This window comes from Pelodiscus sinensis, chromosome 2 (genome assembly GCF_049634645.1).
Source record: "Pelodiscus sinensis isolate JC-2024 chromosome 2, ASM4963464v1, whole genome shotgun sequence".
NCBI lineage: Eukaryota > Metazoa > Chordata > Testudines > Trionychidae > Pelodiscus > Pelodiscus sinensis.
In genome coordinates, this window is record NC_134712.1 from 160,548,258 (window position 1) to 160,567,414 (window position 19,157).

The following is a 19,157-nucleotide window of genomic DNA, read 5'->3' on the forward strand; positions in this document are numbered from 1 at the left end:
AAACAAAACAAAATGCTTAACATAATCCCCTTGGTGCTTGACAAACTACATCACAGTCACACATGACCAGCTTCAAATTGAGTAAGAATCCTTTTAGCAGCTGGCTCACAAAGTTGTGTAGTCTTCACAAAGCCTTTGAGTTTTTAATGCTCATTATAGCATTACAGTTTGATTTACAAGATCTCCTGAAAAGGAACGTGCTGAATAAGAGTTTTTCCAATATTCCCTGCACATGCTGCCTAGTGTCTGTGATGGATGAGACGTTCTGGCCTGGATGTTCAATAAATTGTTCATACCAAATCAGTGGCAGAGCTGGTTGGACAGAAATGTCTTGTGAAATCACTTCAAGTTCGGTAATTTTTCATCCAATCACAGGCCAGCTCACTTGATGAGCTGCTGCAGACCCCAAGCTGACAGATTCTGAAAGCTCTTTCCAGGCTTCCAGGTTCTATTACATGAAATGAGGTGCTTGGAAACCCTGGGAGAACTGCCAGAGTCCATGGCTAGGAGTGACCCCCATTCCCACTCTAGAGGCTAAGAAAAAAAATAAAGCCAACTGGCAACGTAAAAATTGCTAGAGGGGAAATCCTAGCCAAGCAACGGAGGTCCAGCACCCCCAGAAACAGATGCACAAGGACAAACTGTGCTTCTTGACTAGCACTGGAACTCTAGTGGTAAGGCAGGTTTGCCACAGACTGCCCCAGACCAGGAACTCCAGAGTTTCCAGAATTCCATGCCAGCTAGCTCCTGTGGCTATCCATCTAGCAGCTGCTGACTGAAACTGACATTCCTGTCAGTTTTGGTCAGTAGCTGCTATTCCTGATGGTCTTATATCATTTCAGAAATTGCAGTTCACAGGAAAATCCAAAAGAATTTGTTTCATTGCAATTCATAATGAAGCCAAATTTCATGCAAACCAGAAATCCTTAAGCCAGTTCTATTCAGTACATTTATCTGTCCTTGCAATTGCTGTTCCTCTTTGGGTTTTCCTGAGCTGGGCCAAATCCTGTTTCATTTATGCACTAGTACCTCTGTTCACCTGAAATGTGAAAAAGACACGTGAAAAGTAACTATGTTTTGGCCCTCTCTGGACATTGCTCAGTGCAGAGGAATGGGGTTATTTTAAAGGTGTTTAACTTTAAAAGTGGGCTAAGATGAACAGATACAAGGTACCCTTATTCCAGAATAAAAGTATCCATTCATGGAGATATTCTTGAAAAGCTATTGAGTTTTAAATGCACTTTCTACCTTAATCTGTGTTAGCTTTCAAGTGTCAACAAGTTCTAGGACAATGGAATCCTTATTCATGACTGAGGCTTCTAGTTTCTATGGGTATGTCTACACTACATTGTTATTTCGAAATATCTTATTTTGAAATAGTTAATTTGAAATAGCTTATTTCGAATTAACACATCTACACACAAAATGCATTTGGAAATATAATTTTGCTATTTCGAAATAGCGCATGCAGACTGAGTGGACACTGAATTGCATTGGAGGCCAGCCAGAACCAGGTCCAGCAGGGCATCAGGTCAGGAATTTATTTGTGTGGCTGCCTCCTGAGGCTATCTGAGGCTTGTGCTTAAAGGGATCCCACCCTGGGCAGCCGGTTCTCAGCTTTCCCTGCTTGCTTGCCTACCTCGATGAGGGACAGCAAAGCATTTGTGTCTCTGCGTGCTCTGGTTGCCCTCACTCGGGGACATCACAGCACTCTGCAACATGGAGTCAGAGGTGCCCCTGGGCACTCTGGTGCTTCTTGTGAACGTGTTGATGCGAGCCTGGCTGCTCTTTCTGTAGGCTGCCATCCAGGAGGCCCATCGGGGGGCTGTCAGTATCCAGGAGGATCTGTGGGATAGCTTCCATCCTGAGGAGCACTAAGAGCCTCCCTGGTCTGCCCCATTGGGGGCTTGTGTTTCATTCCTCCCTCACGTCCTTCCACTTACCCCTCCCTAATCCCCCTTCCTGATGTCAAATAAAATACACGTATTTTCATGAACACAAACTCTCTTTATTTAACAAAACTGGGGGGGAGGGGAGGATGAAACTGGTGAGACTGGAGAAAGGAGGTGGGAGAGTGGAGGAAAGTGTGGGAGAGGGGAGGGGAAAACCTGGGATGAGGGAGGTGGAAGGGGGAAGCAACGGGAAGAAGGGGGAGGGGAAGCTCAGGGCTCAGGATTGGGGGGTCTTGCCGGACCAACTTGATTTTCATGCGAACCTGCTCCTGGGTTCGCATGTGGCCTTTGGTAGCTAGGCTGGCAGCTATCCTGCCATAGACAGCCACGTTCCTCCATCTAGTGTGGAGATCATGGATGTCAGAGGCATCCCCCCACCAAACCTAAGTAAGGTCCACCCTGATCTCCACCCTGGACCAGAAAGGCGCCCGCCTTTTCCAGGCCCTGGCAGGCTCCTGGGAGCTGGCAGACTGCTCCTGGGGAGTGGTGGAGGGCTGGCTGCCAATGGCTTGCTGGCTCATGTTTTGGGGCCACTGGGTCAGGGGCAGTGACTGCTGGCTCTGGGATGGCAGGCTTGTAGCTGGCACAGGCACTGTGGCCAGAGTCAACTCTTTTAAGGCCTCCGGGGATGGGGGAGGGAGAGGAATGTTCTTGTTTGAGGCTGGAGTGGTCACCAGGGCACCCTAAGAAGGCTGGAGGCCCCCATTTTGAAATAAGTGTCTACACAGCACTTATTTCGAATTAGCTATTTCGAATTTGGTGTTATTCCTCGTAGAATGAGGTTTACCAAATTCAGACTAAGTGCTCCACTATTTCAAATTTATTTTGAAATAGCAGTTTCGCTATGTAGACACTAGTAAAGTTAATTTGAAATAATGGCTGTTATTTCGAATTAACTTTGATGTGTAGACATACCCTACTATAAATAAAAATAAGGACTAGTAACAGGTATTGGATGGACTCTGGCTTTGCAACACACCAATTGTATATAACCAGTTCAAAGTTCCTTTCTTCCATTAAAATTCCGCAGAACCATCCATTGCTTCATCCCTTTACTACAGGGCTACTCAACTTTGAAAGCTCCGGGACCACAATGATACTCACAGCACATGCTGAGTGCCACAACTTTAGTGTGGTTGCATATGTATGAAATATATGCAAATAGCTTCTTTTACACTGACAGGCATGAATGCAAAGCAAAATGACCTGGTGCTCCAGGCATCTCCTCCCTGGAGGCTAGAAACGCCGACACCCTGCACCCGTCTGTTCCAGCCAGCCTGTCCGCTTGTGTCTTTCAATGCTCAGCCCGCTTCACCATTGTGGAGCGTGTTCCCAGTGGAGTCCATCTCACTCGCAGGCCATGTGTTGAGCCCTGCGTAATCCCAAACCACATCGCAGGCCACAAACAAACACGCTGCATGTTAAGTAGACCTGCTTTACTACTTATTATACAGTAAAATGTGAATGTGAACATGGCTCATTTATAAAATCCTAGGATTACTCTTTGCTTCGGTGCTATTGCTAGTTTTTCCCTTTGTTTTAATCTTTTAGTTGTACTTTATATCATGAATAAAACCACATGTTCTCTCTCATTTCTGCTTGTACACCTTATTTCACAGAAAGCCATATGGTTTGGTTAACTTTGGAAGGCCAGAAATCACTGTTAATATCTCCTGAATTACACAAGTTTTTTCATGGAAGGTTTGCAAAATAAGCTTGTATTTTTTCTTAGGGCTGGTAAATTTTAATTTCCATTTCTGATCATTTAGAAATTGTAAACATGTTACTTGGATTCTGATTAAAGCAGTTATTAAGATGAATAGAAAGTTACTCCCTATTTTGAACCAGTTATGTAGGAAAATGGTGCCAGATCCCCCAGCTGGTGTAAATAAGCATAGCTCCACTGAAGTCAACAGAGCTACAGCACTTCTATCTACTCAGCTTTTGCTGTAGCACAAATATCTATTAGTTGGAAAATACCATTGTGACTTGAAGATATTCAGCACTGCTGAATATCTTTGTTGGCCTTTGTACCTTTTTAGTATTTTGTTTGGATACCTATTTGTGAATGAAACTTTGAAATCATTTAGGACTTGTCAATGTTCATAATGTTTTATGAAGTTGTAATATCTGTCTTCAAAGGAAAACTGTTTCCACTTTGCTCTGTTTATCAGAAGATAAGCAATGCTTTGTACCATGAATAAACTATTAAATAACTTTGAATACAATTTCAATTGTGTTCCTAAGCCTATCACTGGTGGGTGGGCATGAAGCTAAAATGGGGCTTTATTCCTAACAATAGCATTTGGAAACTCCAATTTTGTTTGAACTTCAATATTTGTTCATAACAATCCTGTAATAATATTTAAAAGTAAAAGATTATTTTATTTTCTCTACAATTTTAATGCTCAATTCTTGGCAAGTAGAGGAACTTGTACACCTACTTTGCATGTTTGATTGCAAATGCTCATGGCATGTAGATATATTTACACATGCCAATGCCTGATTTGTAGTAAATGAACATGAAAAGTAGCCACAACTATCTGTTGGCCTTAGACATCAGACTTCTGAATTTTACAATCTTAGCAAAATGTTAACTAACTGCAGAAGATAAAATTATAATTAGAAACATTTAAAGTGCATTGCCATTTATTCAGACAAGACTTTTTTGTTACCTGAATTTTAACCCTGGGGTTGTGCAAAACTGCAATTTTTGAGGCATTTGTACTTTAAGAGCCTCAGTGTACTACATGTGAGATTTGGTATTCCATTTCTGGAACTGTTTTCAAGTGCTGTGTCTGGGTGACATGGAAATGTTCCCATGCCAGGATGTTAGTCGTACATTACGGTGTATGAGGAAGTACCCCCCACATCTGTCTCATTTCCTTTGCTGAGCAGATCTTTAATTTTCTTTTGGAAAATATAGTTTAATGTAGATAGTTTAGGTAGTTAACTGATAAGTGCCATTCCTCTTTCCCTTGTCTTGGGATTCTCAAAGTTCCTTCACTGAGACTGCTGATTCCTGTGTCCCTTAAGGTCTTAAAGTGGGGCATCTCTTGCCTTCCTATGTTCTACCTGCATGAATTGCAGTCTGCTGTGCCTTCATTCCCCAAACTAGAAGGCAAAAGATGAGATTTCAGGTTCTTTTGGCTTCAGTGTCTATAGCCTGAAACTGTGGTCTCAATACGAGCAATCAGTTTCAGTGTTCAGATCCTCAAAAGTGGGACCCAAAACATACCCTTCTGCTTTGGTTTAGCACCTTCTTGTAACATTGATTCTAGTCCTGCATCCGTACACTGAATACAAGTTGTTGGCTCTCTGTTCCCCAGTAAATCTCCCCAAAAGAGGCTTGAGATTGAGCACTGGAGCAGAAATACTTGCCACTTCAACAAGTTGCCACTTTCATACCGACCTAACAATAATTGACAAGGCCATCCTTTGGACAGGTTGCAGGGTCCTCAAGTGCAGTCTGCAGGAACAATCAAAGGTTTGGGCAGGCAAGAACAGGAAAGAAAGCCTTCACCAGAACGGGACATAGACATAAAAGAAGCAGTGTCCTCAGATAACCTGCCAGTGGAATATTGATCATTTAAAATATACATACCAGTCTTCTGAGGCTGCAAGTGTTGTATTTTGTTCTCTTTTTTCTTAAGACCTGTAAATAAAAAAGTGGGATTTTATGTAATATTTTGTTGCTGCAACTCCTAAACATTCTTCAAATGTTTAGTTAAGACTGGATTTCTACTACATAACACACAAGTTGGCATTTTGTAATTTTGAACCCTAAAATTTAGAAGTATAACACAGATTTCAGGCAAGGGATGTTGGTGAATCATAGAACACTAGGACTGGAAGAGACCTCGAGAAGTCACTGAGTCCAGTCCCCTGCCCTCATGGCAGAACCCAGTATTGTCTAGACTATCCCTGACGGACATTATCTAAAATACTCTAAAATATCTCCATAGATGGAGATTCCACAACCACCTTAGGCAATTTATTCCAGTGTTTAAACACCCTGACAGTTAGGAACTTTTTCCTAATGTCCAACCTAAACCTCCCTTGCTGTAATTTGAGCCCATTGCTTCTTGTTCTATCTTCAGAGGCCAGGAAGAACAAGTTTTCTCCCTCCTCCTTGTGACACCCTTTTAGATCCCTGAAAACCACTGCCATGTCTCCTCTCAATCTTCTCTTTTCCAAACTAAACAAGTCCAATTCTTTCAGTCTTCCTTCATAGGTCATGTTCTATAGACCTTTAATATTCCGGGAGTGGGTGGGTGGGTGAGATTCTGTGGTCTGCATTGTGCATGGGGTCAAACTAGATGATCATAATGGTCCCTTCTGACCTTAAAGTCTATGAGTCTATGATTATGGAAAATTTCAACTTCCTAAATATAGGTTCAAAGCCAAGATGCATTTTCCTGGATGACAGATTTCTTTACCAAACAGTTGCTCAACCAACAGGGGATTATATCATTTTAGATATGGTATTGGTGAGTATTGAGGACCTCTTAGAAGAATTAGCTGTAGAGGTTAGGTGACTGGTTGACAGGTTACTTGGTAAACATTACTTTTAATGAGTGATGCTTACCTGGTAACAGTTAACCATTACCCAGGAGTAGCCCTCTGCCCATGGCCCAGCCCTGCGGGCTGCTGCCTGCATGGGGTGGGAGTTGGCAGCCTCACAGAGTGGGAAGCAGTAGCAGAGGAAGAGAGGGCTGCTAGCTCCCATCCTGCACAGGGTTCACAGGATGGGAGTCAGTAGGCTCACATGGGGCAGAAGCAGCAGCCTCTTCCCCGCTGCTGCAGCTTCTGCCTCTTCTCTGCATGGGGTCTGCTCCAGCCCAACCATGATGGATGGTGTGAGGTAGAAAGGGGCACTCCAGCCCACAGGCTGAAATGTTTAACCAGTTAACTAGCGAAACAGGATTTTACATCCCTATTAAGGAACAACCTTGGTTTTGAGTGATGATTGAATTCAGGTTAAACAAAATGGAAGAATAAACAAATATATCTTGATAAAACATATATTTCAAAAGAGCTAGCTTAAAAAATGAAGGGAATTAGGGAAGTGGACAGGAGTGAAGAACTCAAGGATCTGAATGTGAAGGAAGTTTGGAGTTATTTTGTCCAAGTTGTAGAAGATATCTGAAGCCTGAATTCCAAGCAAGGAGAAAAAAAGAATAGAGAAATGTTGCAGAACAACCTGGGTGAACAAGCATCTCAAACAGGTGATTAAAGAGAAGGCAGAATAACTTACAAGGGATTGGCAAGAAAAGCTACTTCTTGGAGGTCAGAAATTGTAGGGATAAAATAAGAACTGCCAAAAGCCTAGCAAAGTTGGATAGTCTAAAGGGAATTAAAACCATAGTAAAAAGATCTATCCCCACATAAATAAGAAAACAAGGAAAGAAGTTGGACTGCCAAGAAGATGGGGGTGGAGATCAAATATTATCTAGGCATGATCCAACATCTTAAATACTTAAGCTCAGTTTTTAATGAGGCTAAAGAAGAGAGTAGCAAATGAGGAAGAACGGCTCTTGAGCAAAAGGGAGGTTTTACACAAAAAGGAGCAGTCTACATAGCGCTTTTTGCGCAAAAACCTCTTGCGCAAAAGGGATCTGAGGAGGAAATGCAAATGAGAGTGCGATCTATGCACTTGTGGAAGAGGTTAGTAGTTTAGACTCAGCTTCAGAGCTTATCCTAAAAACCACTGATGGTACAGTTCAGTCACAATGTTAATCCAAGTCACTGATGCAGCCAGAAATCCTTCTAAGCACAGCTGAAACAGAGAGAAACACATAAAATAATTCTCTAAATATTTTCATTTTCTTTTCTCAGGCACTTCCTTAGCCCCAGGGAATTAGGAGTCTATGGAGAGAGATCATATGACTCTGAGAATAATAAAAAATGATCTGCTAATTGCTTGGATCTGAATTGTCCCTGCCTGGATTTTAATGAATAATGTACTTTGGTAACATTAGTAACTATCGTTCACTTTAGCCTAAATCTGAAGGCACAGGGAACATTTCATTTGCAGTGTTTTATGGTTCTTATTATTCTTGTATGTGGGTTACTTCTACAAGCTTTCTTATATTTTGAAAGACTGTCATTTACAGCTACCCTATACCCAAAATGGAGACTTTGTCTCAGCCTTGTAATCTCTTTCAAAATGAACAAGTTCTATGTCTGATATACTAGTGATTTTAAGTTTATTTGCTGTCACTATGAAGGAAATAGATACAGCATAACCACAGGAATCTTCCAAAAATAAAGGAGTTTATTTTGTTTCTAACTAGCTGTAATACATTGTTAGCTGGTGTACCCAGAGGTCTGCCTCCTCCTAACCCCATTTGTTTCCCTCTTTAAAAGGGGTTTCCAAGGCACTATCCACCAGGTGTAGCACAGCATACCCCAGACACACCTCTTATGTCAGGGATGCATAGGTAGCAAGAATTCTCCCACTGTGGAATTCTTAGATGGCCAGATCAGACTGCTTGTCCTTAGTTCCTAGTTTCTTTGTGCCACCAAAATGATGCAAAGGGGCCAGAATGTACCACACAATCTGATGCTGAAGGGTTTATACAGCTCTAATGAGTCCCAGACCTCTATGTTGATAATTCGAATTCAGAACAGTTCAATTGTGTGTGAAAGTTGTTATTTTCTGAGGGGTGTCTAGTGCCCCCATTTGAAATAAACAAAGTTCTTAATTTAGTATGTCTGGGTGGAAAGGCAACCATGGCACTAAACCTACTAGTATCTCAATTTGTATTTATGGACATCTTTTATTGTCAGTCTCAGAAGGGAGTCCAAGGACTAAATAGATTTTGAATGGTCAATCTCTCACTCTTAGGCTGTGTCTACACTGGGCCACTTATTCCAGAAAAGCAGCCACTTTTCCGGAATAAGCTGCGAGCTGTCTACACTGGCCCCTTGAATTTCTGGAAAAGCAGTGACGACTTACTGTAAGAAATGAGCTGCTTTTCCGGAAAAATTATGCTGCTCCCGCTCGGGCAAAAGTCCTTTTTCCGGAAAACTGTTCCAGAAAAGGGTAGACAGCACAGTAGTCTTTTCCGCAAAAAAGCCCCAATCGCGAAAATGACGATTGGGGCTTTTTTCCGGAAAAGCGCATCTACTTTGGCCTCTGACGCTTTTCCGGAAAAAGGGCTTTTCTGGAAAAGCATCCTGTCAATGTAGATGCTCTTTTTCCGGAAAATACTTATAACGGAAAACTGTTCCGTTTTAAGCATTTCCGGAAAAAGGTGCCAGTGTAGACACAGCCTTACAGTATTCCAGGTAAGGGTTGCATTGGCCAAACAGTGCAGAAATTTCCAAAAAGAAGAGATTTAGATCTACATGGTTGCCAGTTCAGTCCTTTTTAAATGAGTATCACATTCACTCCTCAAATCAACACAACCACCAACAAATAGAGAAAAGAAACAGATGTCAGATTTTAGTCAAACAAAACACAAGGACACATTCATTGTTCTGTCCAGCTGCAGAAGATGTAGCATGTTAAACAATCCCATAGCTGGAAGGAAGAAAACTGAGCATTCCATCTAACTGCTATATAAATATTTGCTCTCTGGTTCTAGGCTCAAAACTATTCTGTTCTTCCATATTCTGTTGTGTGTTTGTCCCAGCACCTACAGCATGTAATTAGTTTATAACAATCTTTATTTTTTCCTTTCGCATCAGCCAAGATTGTGTGTGATTTTTTTTAAAGGAAAAAATTGCTCCCTCTTTGAGACAAACTCCCTTTGATGCTTCTAACAATTTCTCATCAATTATTAGCACAGTACTGCCATTTTTTCCTCACATAACATAACCAGATAGTTGTAAATATCCTCTCCCCTCTTTTCTCTCCTGATTGGAGTGGCATATGGTATCCACCAGTATGATAAGCAAAAGACATTCTTGCTTAACAAATAACAATGCATTTAGAGTAAAATTTAGCCCTAAGAGAAGGCTAGTAAAACTTCCTTACTTCCTGAGGAACAGTGGGGAACCTAAGGCCTGGGGGCCAGATGTGGCCACTGGCTTGCCTGGATCCAGCCCTTGAGGCTCACTCAGGGCTTACCTCTGCCACCAGCTTTCAGGAGCACATGCTGGTGATCTAGCACCCTCGCTGTCCCACCACAGGGCTGGAGCACACAGTCTACTAGCCTGGGACCTGCTTGGCTCTGGTGTATGAGGTGAATGTGTCTTTCTCCTTCTCAGTCGGTAGCCACGTCCGTAAGGGCTTTGTTTTATTATTGTTTGGTTTTTTGCTTCTCACCTGTGTGCAGTCCCCAACTGATTTGTCTGTGGCACAGAGGCCCCCAACCTGAAAAAGGTTCCCCACCCTTTCCCTTGAGCATGGAGAATTTAAGTGTAGCACTTGCTTTTGTGTTAGCCATGTACATAGGGGTGAATGTCATCTCTTGGACCATAGTCTGCAAACACTGCAGAACTTTACTCACAAGTTTCCCCAGATAAAATGTTCAGAATGAAGTAGGAAATCAATAGGGTTGCTCACCTAAACAATGTGTAAGTGGGCATAAGTATTTTCTGGACTGGAGTCCATAGATTGTCCTTATCATAAAGATCCTGCAATGTTCTCTCTCTCATATATAGGACATAAAGTACCTAGCATGTTTTTGGCTCAGTAAAGCAAATATGTTTTAATTATTATAAATGATAGTTAAACTGGAGCAAAGCACATCCAAGTGAAGCATGTGCAACATTTTTAAAAAAATAACTTAACATCCCTTCTCACTGCCACTAAAGTATAAATTGAAGTTTTGTTTTAGTTATATTTGTGCTGATTTTAAATTGATACCTTAAACATATGATTTTTTATGTTGACATCTTACTTCCCTTTCTAATAACATTTAAAACTTAAACAATTTTAAATACTGAATTTGCTTATACCATATATTCACTTTATAGGGGTTTTTATTATTATTATTTTATTTGGATCCTGAGGTTACAGAAGTTAGTTTGTTGTCTTTATAATCAGTTTCATTTTTTGCTTATTGTACATTAGTGGTGCAGTCATATATGGATTTTTCAACCCAGCAGATACATAATTGAACCACATATTTTGAATCTTTTCCCCTCATTTTATTCTTCACTGAAGAGGTGCAATGGAAAAATGGGTGTGCACCCTTTTTGCTTCAATAGTGAAGTTATAAAGAAGGCACAGAAGATTTTTTCCCAAATAGATTGTTTTAATTCTATGGCTTTCTTTTTTAGATTAGAAATCCACTTCTTGTATTACTTTCAGACTTTGTAGCAGTTAGAGAACTTATAAAATTAAGGCACCATAAGATTCATGGTACTGAAAGTCAAACACTGAGGTGTATAGATATTTATAGTGAGATTCCTCAAGCTCTTTGTTTTTGTTAACATTTATTTATCTGCACTGTCTAATGAACATGTAAGGGGAAAAGTCACTTCAAGATTCATGAGCTTCTCTCCTCACAATGCACATCTGAATTTATATTGTAGCTAAAAGGTCATATATTGGACAATGCAAATTCTGTCATTGACTTCAGCCATTAATTGCAAGTAGATGGACTTCCATCATTTCCTCTCTAATTCAAAGAATGACACACTTAGCTGCAGTCATTGCCACAATTCATAAAGGTTATGTGAAGTTACTCTGAGTAATCACTGAAAGTCACATAATTTGAGCCATCAAAGGTGTTCGTGCCTGGAATGATGTCAATTGTTGACAATTTTTTCCTCACCAGTTCTATTGTATAAGGCCAGTTAGCATATGCTGTATTCTTCCTTGCATTCTTGCAGCATCAGTAATGGTCTGTGGTATTGAGAATTCTTTGGCATACTCTCAGTGAAATCTCTGACTTTAAGGCCCGCATGATCATCTAGACTGACTCCTGCACATGACAGGAGTCTATTTATGATTTTAATGAATTCTAAGTGTCATCTCTGTTGGTCTTTAGTTTATGTGCACCACAGACTAGTGCTCCTAAACTCCCTCGGAGCGCTTAAAAACTGCTTATAGGCATTCAAATTCTATTGAATGTATACGCTCCAGAGAACAGATGCCTAAAGATACCTCATCTGCCAAACTTATCTATTGTTTGCAGACCAGTAAATCGGAAGGTTTGGAAAGTTAAGGTTTAGTAAATAAACTGAGATTCTTTTCAGAAATCAGAGTTCCTAATGTTTTTGCATGATACGATGTTATAATAATATTTCATAATGTAAAACCCATCCAAAACTTCTGTTCTTTTCATGCTACATCCTCTTGTTAGTAACTGTCTTTTGCCAGCTACCTTCTGGTGTCTCTTTCTCCAGGGCTGCATCTAAACTGGCATGATTTTCCAGAAATGCTTTTAACGGAAAAGTTTTCCGTTAAAAGCATTTTTGGAACAGAGCATCTAGATTGGCACAGACGCTTTTCTGGATTTCCACGGACACTTTTCTGGGCCTCAGCCAGCCTGGTGGCTGCCGGCAGAGCCGGCCTTAGGTTGATTTGACCAATTCGGTCGAACTGGGCCCCATGCCCCTGAACCCAGAAGTGCCAGCAAGTTACAGAGCTGGGGGCCCTGCTCCACCAATATGTGGAGCTGGGTCTCTCCCCCGGCTCTGCCTGGAGTAGGCTCCGGCCTGTCCCTGCCGTGCGTGGTCAGTGTAATGATCTTCTGTTGATATGTGTTCTAGTAGTTAAATTCTTAGACTGTCATTGCTCATGAAAAGTGCTGTCACAGGTAGAAATCAGGTAAATATTGAATTTCATTAATATCAGCAGAATTGACTTAAATGGGGCCTGTGTGTTGTGTAGTCTTGCCTTAATCTTTATATTCATGCCTGTCAGTGTGAAAGAAGCTATTTATATATATTTGCTTGCATATGCAACCATACTTAAATCGAGGTCCTCAGCATGTTCTGTAAGTATCAGTGTGGTCCCTGGGGCTTCCAAAGTTGAGTTGCCCTAGCTCATCTGACAGGTGTCTGTCTAACCTGGTCTTAAATAACTCCAGTGATGGAGATTCCGCAATCTCACTAGGCCAGCGTTTCCCAAACTATGAGCCGCGGCCCAGTACCGGGGAGTGGGACTGACCAGGCCATATGTGGATCTCGGGGTGCTGCACCCCTCCCCCCCCCTGCACAAAGCATGAGTTAGTCCAGCCCGGGGATTCTATTGTCCACACACACACACCCTCGATTAGTTGCAAACTATCTGGCTGGTAGACACACTCATGCAGCCTGAGCATATTTACCAGCCAGGCAGTTCGAAACTACAAACTGATACATCTAGTAATAATAAAACTTACCTAATGAGAAAATATCAGACATGTTATATGTCTGGTATTTTCTCAGTTTGTTTTTTATTTGTTTATATTTTTGGGCTGCAAAAAAACAGTACTAAAAAAAGGTTCCAACTAAAGTAAAAAGTTTGGGAAACCCTGGTCTAACCAGCTTTCTGTCTGTCTTACAGTCCATTTATCCAATCCATATTCCTTAACTTGCTGGCAAGAATATTGTGGATGACCATATCAAGCTTTGCTAAAGCTGGCACTGGGGGTTTTGGGAGGACCAGAAACAACATATTTGAATATTCATAATTTGATTAATGAATATGCAAATGAACATTACCAGTCCTCCAAAAGTTTGTGAATTGATTTACTGGTCCCCGTGTCAAAAAATTTGGGAACCCCTGAGCTACGCAATTAGTGTAGCTCAAGTCGAAATAGTTTATTTCAAATTTGGGCGCATCTACACAGCACTTAATTCAAAATACAGTAGAGCACTCTTCTTCGACTTCCTTTACTCCTCATACAATGAGGGTTACAGGAGTCGGAGTAAGAAGCATTCCAGCTGGACATTATTTCAACATTATGCTGTAATAGCTGCTTTTGTGTAGAGGCACACTTTGTTATTTTGAAATAACATCAGTTATTCCAAAATAATGGTGCTGTGTAGACGTACTCTGTCAGTGCCTGATTCCATCTGACACGGTGTTGCCACTACTCCTTGACTGGCTTTGGGTCAGGGCCATTGCTCTGTTAATATAACCTTGCCTATTATTTGTCTTGCATTTAGAGTATAATTCCACATTCACTGAAGTCAATGTTCAGTGATATTATACAAATAAGGAGTCAGAGGAGCCACTCAGTCTAATTTTTATCTGTGATCTAAACAATCACTAAAGCCAGTGAATCAAAAGGGGAAGAGGAGGTGTGCTAACTCATGGGGCCACCCACTCAAAGGCAAACACAAAAGTAGTAGTATCCTCTTTACTAAGTATTTGCTATTCAAGCTTATGGAGACAATTAATTGGAGAAAATGATGTAGTTTGTGGCTTCCTGTAGTTTGTGGCTTCCTGAACATTTTCTATAATTGAAATACTGCACCTTGTCTTCAATAAGACACTGGTTTCCCAAAAATCAAGCCCTGAAAAGTACAAAATACTGTTGGTGGTGGTGTTTATGTAGCTTATTTCAAGTTAAGCCCTGCAGTGCAGATGTACCCTCAGATGCCTGGACATGTTTTTCTGAGTGAACGTGGTTAAGAACTCATACCTAAAGGGAAAAAAAGCCCTTAGTGAGGTTTGCAATAATTGCCAGCACCTTTGTTGGTATTGGGGTGATCACTGGTGTGCTTATTAGTATGTGTGTGGGTTCTTCCACTGTAATGTTTTCTTTCTAGTGCTTTCACATTAAGAGTAAAAGTGCATGTTAAAAAATGTTGGGAGGTAATATATACCTATCAGCACTGATAGGCTACATCTAGACTGGCATGATTTTCTGGAAATGTTTTTAACAGAAAAGTTTTCCGTTAAAAGCATTTTCGGAACAAAACATCTAGATTGGCACAGACGCTTTTCCGCAAAAGCACTTTTCCACAAAAGCCATTTTCGCGATCGGGGCTTTTTTGCACAAAACAAATCTCAGCTGTCTACACTGGCCCTTTTGCGCAAAAGGACTTTTGCCCAAACGGGAGCAGCTTAGTATTTCCGCAAAAACACTGACAATCTTACATGAAATAGTCAGTGCTTTTGCAGAAATTCAAGCGGCAGTGTAGTCAGCTGGCAAGTTTTTCCTGGAAAAACTGGCCAGTCTAGACACAGCCATACTGTTTACAGCCTCTTGAAAGAAGGCCTGGCAATCTGACTAGCTGGCCCGGGGGGGGGGGGGGGGGGGAATAGGGGAAACCAGTGTAGGCAGGGAACTGGGCAGCCTAGAAAACTCTTAGTCAGGAGGGAGAGAGTTTTGGGGCTTTACAAAAGACAGGTGATGGCTGAGGAGCCTGTAGCCTACAGTGGGTGCCCTGCTAGACCATAAAGAGAAAAATCCAGGCACAGTTGCTTTGAATTGTGATAGTGCCCAGAGTTAATGAGATTTCTCACATAATTTAAGCTTTCTCCAGTAAACACATGGCTTAAATATACAATTACCATAGCACTTAATGCACATATCTATCATTTCTGGCTTCTGAGAGTCCGGGAAGATTTAGGATCTCGAAGTGAGGTATTTTATTTAGGAGAAAAGATGAGTGGGCAACACATGGAATATATAAAAGTAGCCTAGGATAAAGTTACAATTTATACAGATTTTTCCAGGTATAAACCTCAACAAGTATATTGGCCTGGGTAGTCAAAACACAACACAGCTGCTCATGCCACCAGAGAGTGGTTGGGTATCAACATCCAGCAAATTCTTTCTTTAACTATTCTGCAAAACATAGGGCAAATTCTAGTCTGTTACACTGGTATAAATATGGAGGGTTTGTATATTTACAGTGGACTAGGAGCAAAACTTGTTTGTGTCTTTTAGAGATGTTAAATTCTGAGTAATTGACTAATTGATTAGTCGATGCATTTTACTTCCAGTATTCAATTACACAATAGGGCACCTCCACATTTGATGTGTAGCAACAGCCATAGGGCTGTTGCTACATTTCAAAAGCAAAAGCACCATGTGGAGCCCAGGTTCCCCCACTGATCCTGGGCTCCAGCTACATGCAGCATTTCAAAGTGGCAGTGCTGCATGGAGCCCTGGGTCTGTGGTGAACTCCCAGTTGATCCCGGGCTCCATGGGGCACTGCTGCTGGTATTCTCAGTACCCTTTACCAAACAAACAAACAAACAAACAAGCAAAACCACTGCAGCTAACAGTAGAGTTACTTAAATAGATCATTGCTGTAGAATGTTATCGCATTTTAAGAAAGGTGACTCTTAGCAGTTTGTAACCTGGAGGAAAAGCACACTCTAATGTTCTATTTCATTTGAGATTGATGTTATAAATAGAGCTTTTTAAAAAAAAAAAATCACACAAATGACAACCTTTTCCTTTGTTGTAACACCTTGCCATATTCCCAGTGCTGTACCTTGTTTTACAGTCATGTTCAACAATTTACACTGCAAAGCTCTATGAAGCATATGGAAAGCCATGTGCTTGCCATACAAATCACAAAACGAAGAGGAATCGAAAGACAGATTTCAGACACAGTATAAAACAATGTTAATACTGATACATTAGAAACAGAATTCATTCTCTATCCTATTTGCTGCTCCCCACTGGGGCACCTCCCTGTAACTCATCTAGGGATTAGCTTGTGACCAATCTGATCCCCCTCCTTCAGTTTCTCTGCCTGTGGTCTCTCATGCATCCTCTCTCTAAAGAGAGAGGCTGCTCAGTCTTCATAACTCAGAGTGCCCTCTTTTCATCTGACCAAGTCACTAGAACTTCCACTTCAGGTGTATCAAAGTCTTTCTAGACTGTCTCAGAAGTTTTTTGGGCTGTGCCACTTCCCCAGTGGCTTGCAGGGGGACCTGGGTTCACCCATTACTTCAGTTCTAGCCCAAAGATTTTAATAACAACCACTAACTCTTCAGTCAGAGGCCCTGTTGCTGTTTCCCTAAGCAGCTCCGAACACCTTTCTTCTCCAGCTCTGACCTCTAACCTGGATCACCAATGGAGCTTTCTCGCTTCCCAGCATCCATTATTTCACCCTTCTCAGACTTAGGCAGTATCCTTGGGTGTATCCTCTCCTAGACCACCTCCTTGTCTCTTACCAGCTCCCTTCCTCTCTAAGAGACTGCTGAATTCCTTGCTGCATACTGCTCCTTGGTTTTCTGCCAGCTCCTGCCCAGCTGGGCTTCATCATCAATTAAACCTTATCAACCCTGACTTCTCCAGGTGCAGGCTGTCACCAGCCCTTCTTACTTTACTCACATCTCTTTAACCATCACACATGCATTCAGCACTGTTCCAGAATCTCACTATGGTGGAGTCTGTTTATTTCAATAATGCTCTTCTTGTGATGCTGAGCTACAACAGATGTGACTGACATTTAATAACAATACCTGATGTCTTCACCACTGCGAGAATAACAAGATTGCTCTACATAGTTATTTCCTCTCTGGATATGTTTGGCTAGTTTGAGCTGAGACACTTCTTTAAAAAGCTTGCCCCAGTAAACTTCAGCTTCCTCTGATGATAGGCTAGGAAGTATCTTGGTCTATGGTTGCACAGGTACATAATAATGGCCCTCTGATTTATTTGTCTTGTGAGAGATCCTAAAGGCTAGAGGCTATGGGTCAGAATCTCTGGGCATGTCTACACTTGCCCCCTAGTTCAAACTAGGGAGGCAAATGACGCATACTGAAGTTGCAAATCAAGCATGGGATTTAAATATCCCGCGCTTGATTAGCATATTCAAGGCTGGTCGCCATTTTAAAATGCCGGTCTCCCGATTTAACTTGCTGCGTGTACACGCGGTAGTCCGATTTAAAACCCTTCCCTCTAATTAACTGGTTAATTTGAGGGAAGAGTTTCCAATCGAACTACTGCGTCTACACACGGCAAGTTAAATCGGGAGACTGGCATTTTAAAATGGTGGCCTAGGGGGCAAGTGTAGACATACCCTCTCTGTAATCCCCACACCTCTTTCATAGCTTCCCCAGAGTGTGTGTGACTGTTCTTGGAGTACCCACAATTGTGCATCACTTTGTTACTCACTGCCTCCAGCAAGAGGGAGTCTGTCTTGTGGTAGCTGGGTGTTATCTTCCTGACACTGCCAGACCTCCAGCCATTCATGCACTGTTCTCTGGGCTCTCTCAGTTCTTCCTTTGCCTTGTAGGTTAATAGGTGTCCCCCCCATATCTCTGAATCATTCTCCATCTCCTTGGAACTGGCTAACCACAGAATTTGCAGCTCCTCTGCACCTAAAGATGCAGTATACCCCAATTTACCAGTTTTACCCTAAATCTCCACTCTAGCCACATAGAACTTGTGAGCACTTACAGCGAAACAAAACCAGTTTTATTTAATAACAAATCTTTAACTAGAAACAAGAGTGGAGAAAATAAGTAGTCTGCAGCACAAAATAAAATCAGAAAATGCTAACCTGGGTCTACACTTTTCAATAGATACCTACCCTACCTAATAAAATAGGGTTCCTTCCAAACTTCAGTCCACTGCAGAGCTGGCTGGTTTCTCAGGAACTAGAATCCAAATGTGCATGAAAGCACCCCTCATTCCATAAGTAGTCAAGACTTTGCTAATATAAAGCAAAGCTGAGCTGTGAGCAAGAGGCAGGCCCTGCTCACAGAACCTGGCAACAGGTTTGATATTGTAGAAACACTCACACCTATGAGATACTAAGCACAAGTCATGTAAACACATTCCAGGATAGTACCAGAACAACCTGACACAAGCACCCCTCTCCCCGCTTCCCCCATAGATAACTAGAACATACTGATCCATCCTATGGATAAAATCAGGATGACAGCATGATGGATAGAGATGTTTTGATCGAACCAAAATGCACAAAGTAATAGGTGGCAGCCAGGTACAGCAGAGGGTGGCACTTTGATACACCAGGACTAAGGAGTTGTGTACAGATGTATCCAAAAGGGTCTGTCGTTGTTCAGCCTAGCAAGCAGTAAGAACTCCCACCACTGATTGAGCTAAGTCCGTTTTGGCGGCACCCCTGCTTAGTGTACCTGTAACCATCAGGCTGGGACATTAGTACTGTGCTTTGTTTGGCAATAAACCTGCCTGGGTGCTTTAATAGGTTCTCTCATGTTTATGATCATTGGGCAGTTCCCTTGAGGTCTACTGTGTCAGGGTACATCTAGACAGTGGGACTATTTTGGGATACCAGAAGTATCCTGAAATAGCTACCCTGCATCTTTTAAACGTGCCCGTTACTTTGAAATATTTTTTGAAATAACAGGCATGCTGTTCC

The 19,157-nt window shown here is 41.7% G+C and overlaps 1 long non-coding RNA gene across 2 annotated transcripts in view; it reads right to left on the reverse strand.

Annotated features, from left to right (window-relative positions):
* LOC142827255 (uncharacterized) overlaps nucleotides 1-17,008 on the reverse strand; it is a 167,364-nt gene extending 150,356 nt beyond the window's left edge. The window contains exons 1-2 of one of the 2 annotated variants that reach the window (XR_012901856.1): nucleotides 16,981-17,008; nucleotides 5,557-5,607 (exon numbers count right to left, since the gene is read on the reverse strand). This is a non-coding gene — a long non-coding RNA (uncharacterized LOC142827255). The remainder of the gene's footprint in view (nucleotides 1-5,556; nucleotides 5,608-16,980) is intronic. The other variant, XR_012901855.1, reaches the window with a different exon arrangement.
* Between the last annotated feature and the right edge of the window lie 2,149 nt (nucleotides 17,009-19,157).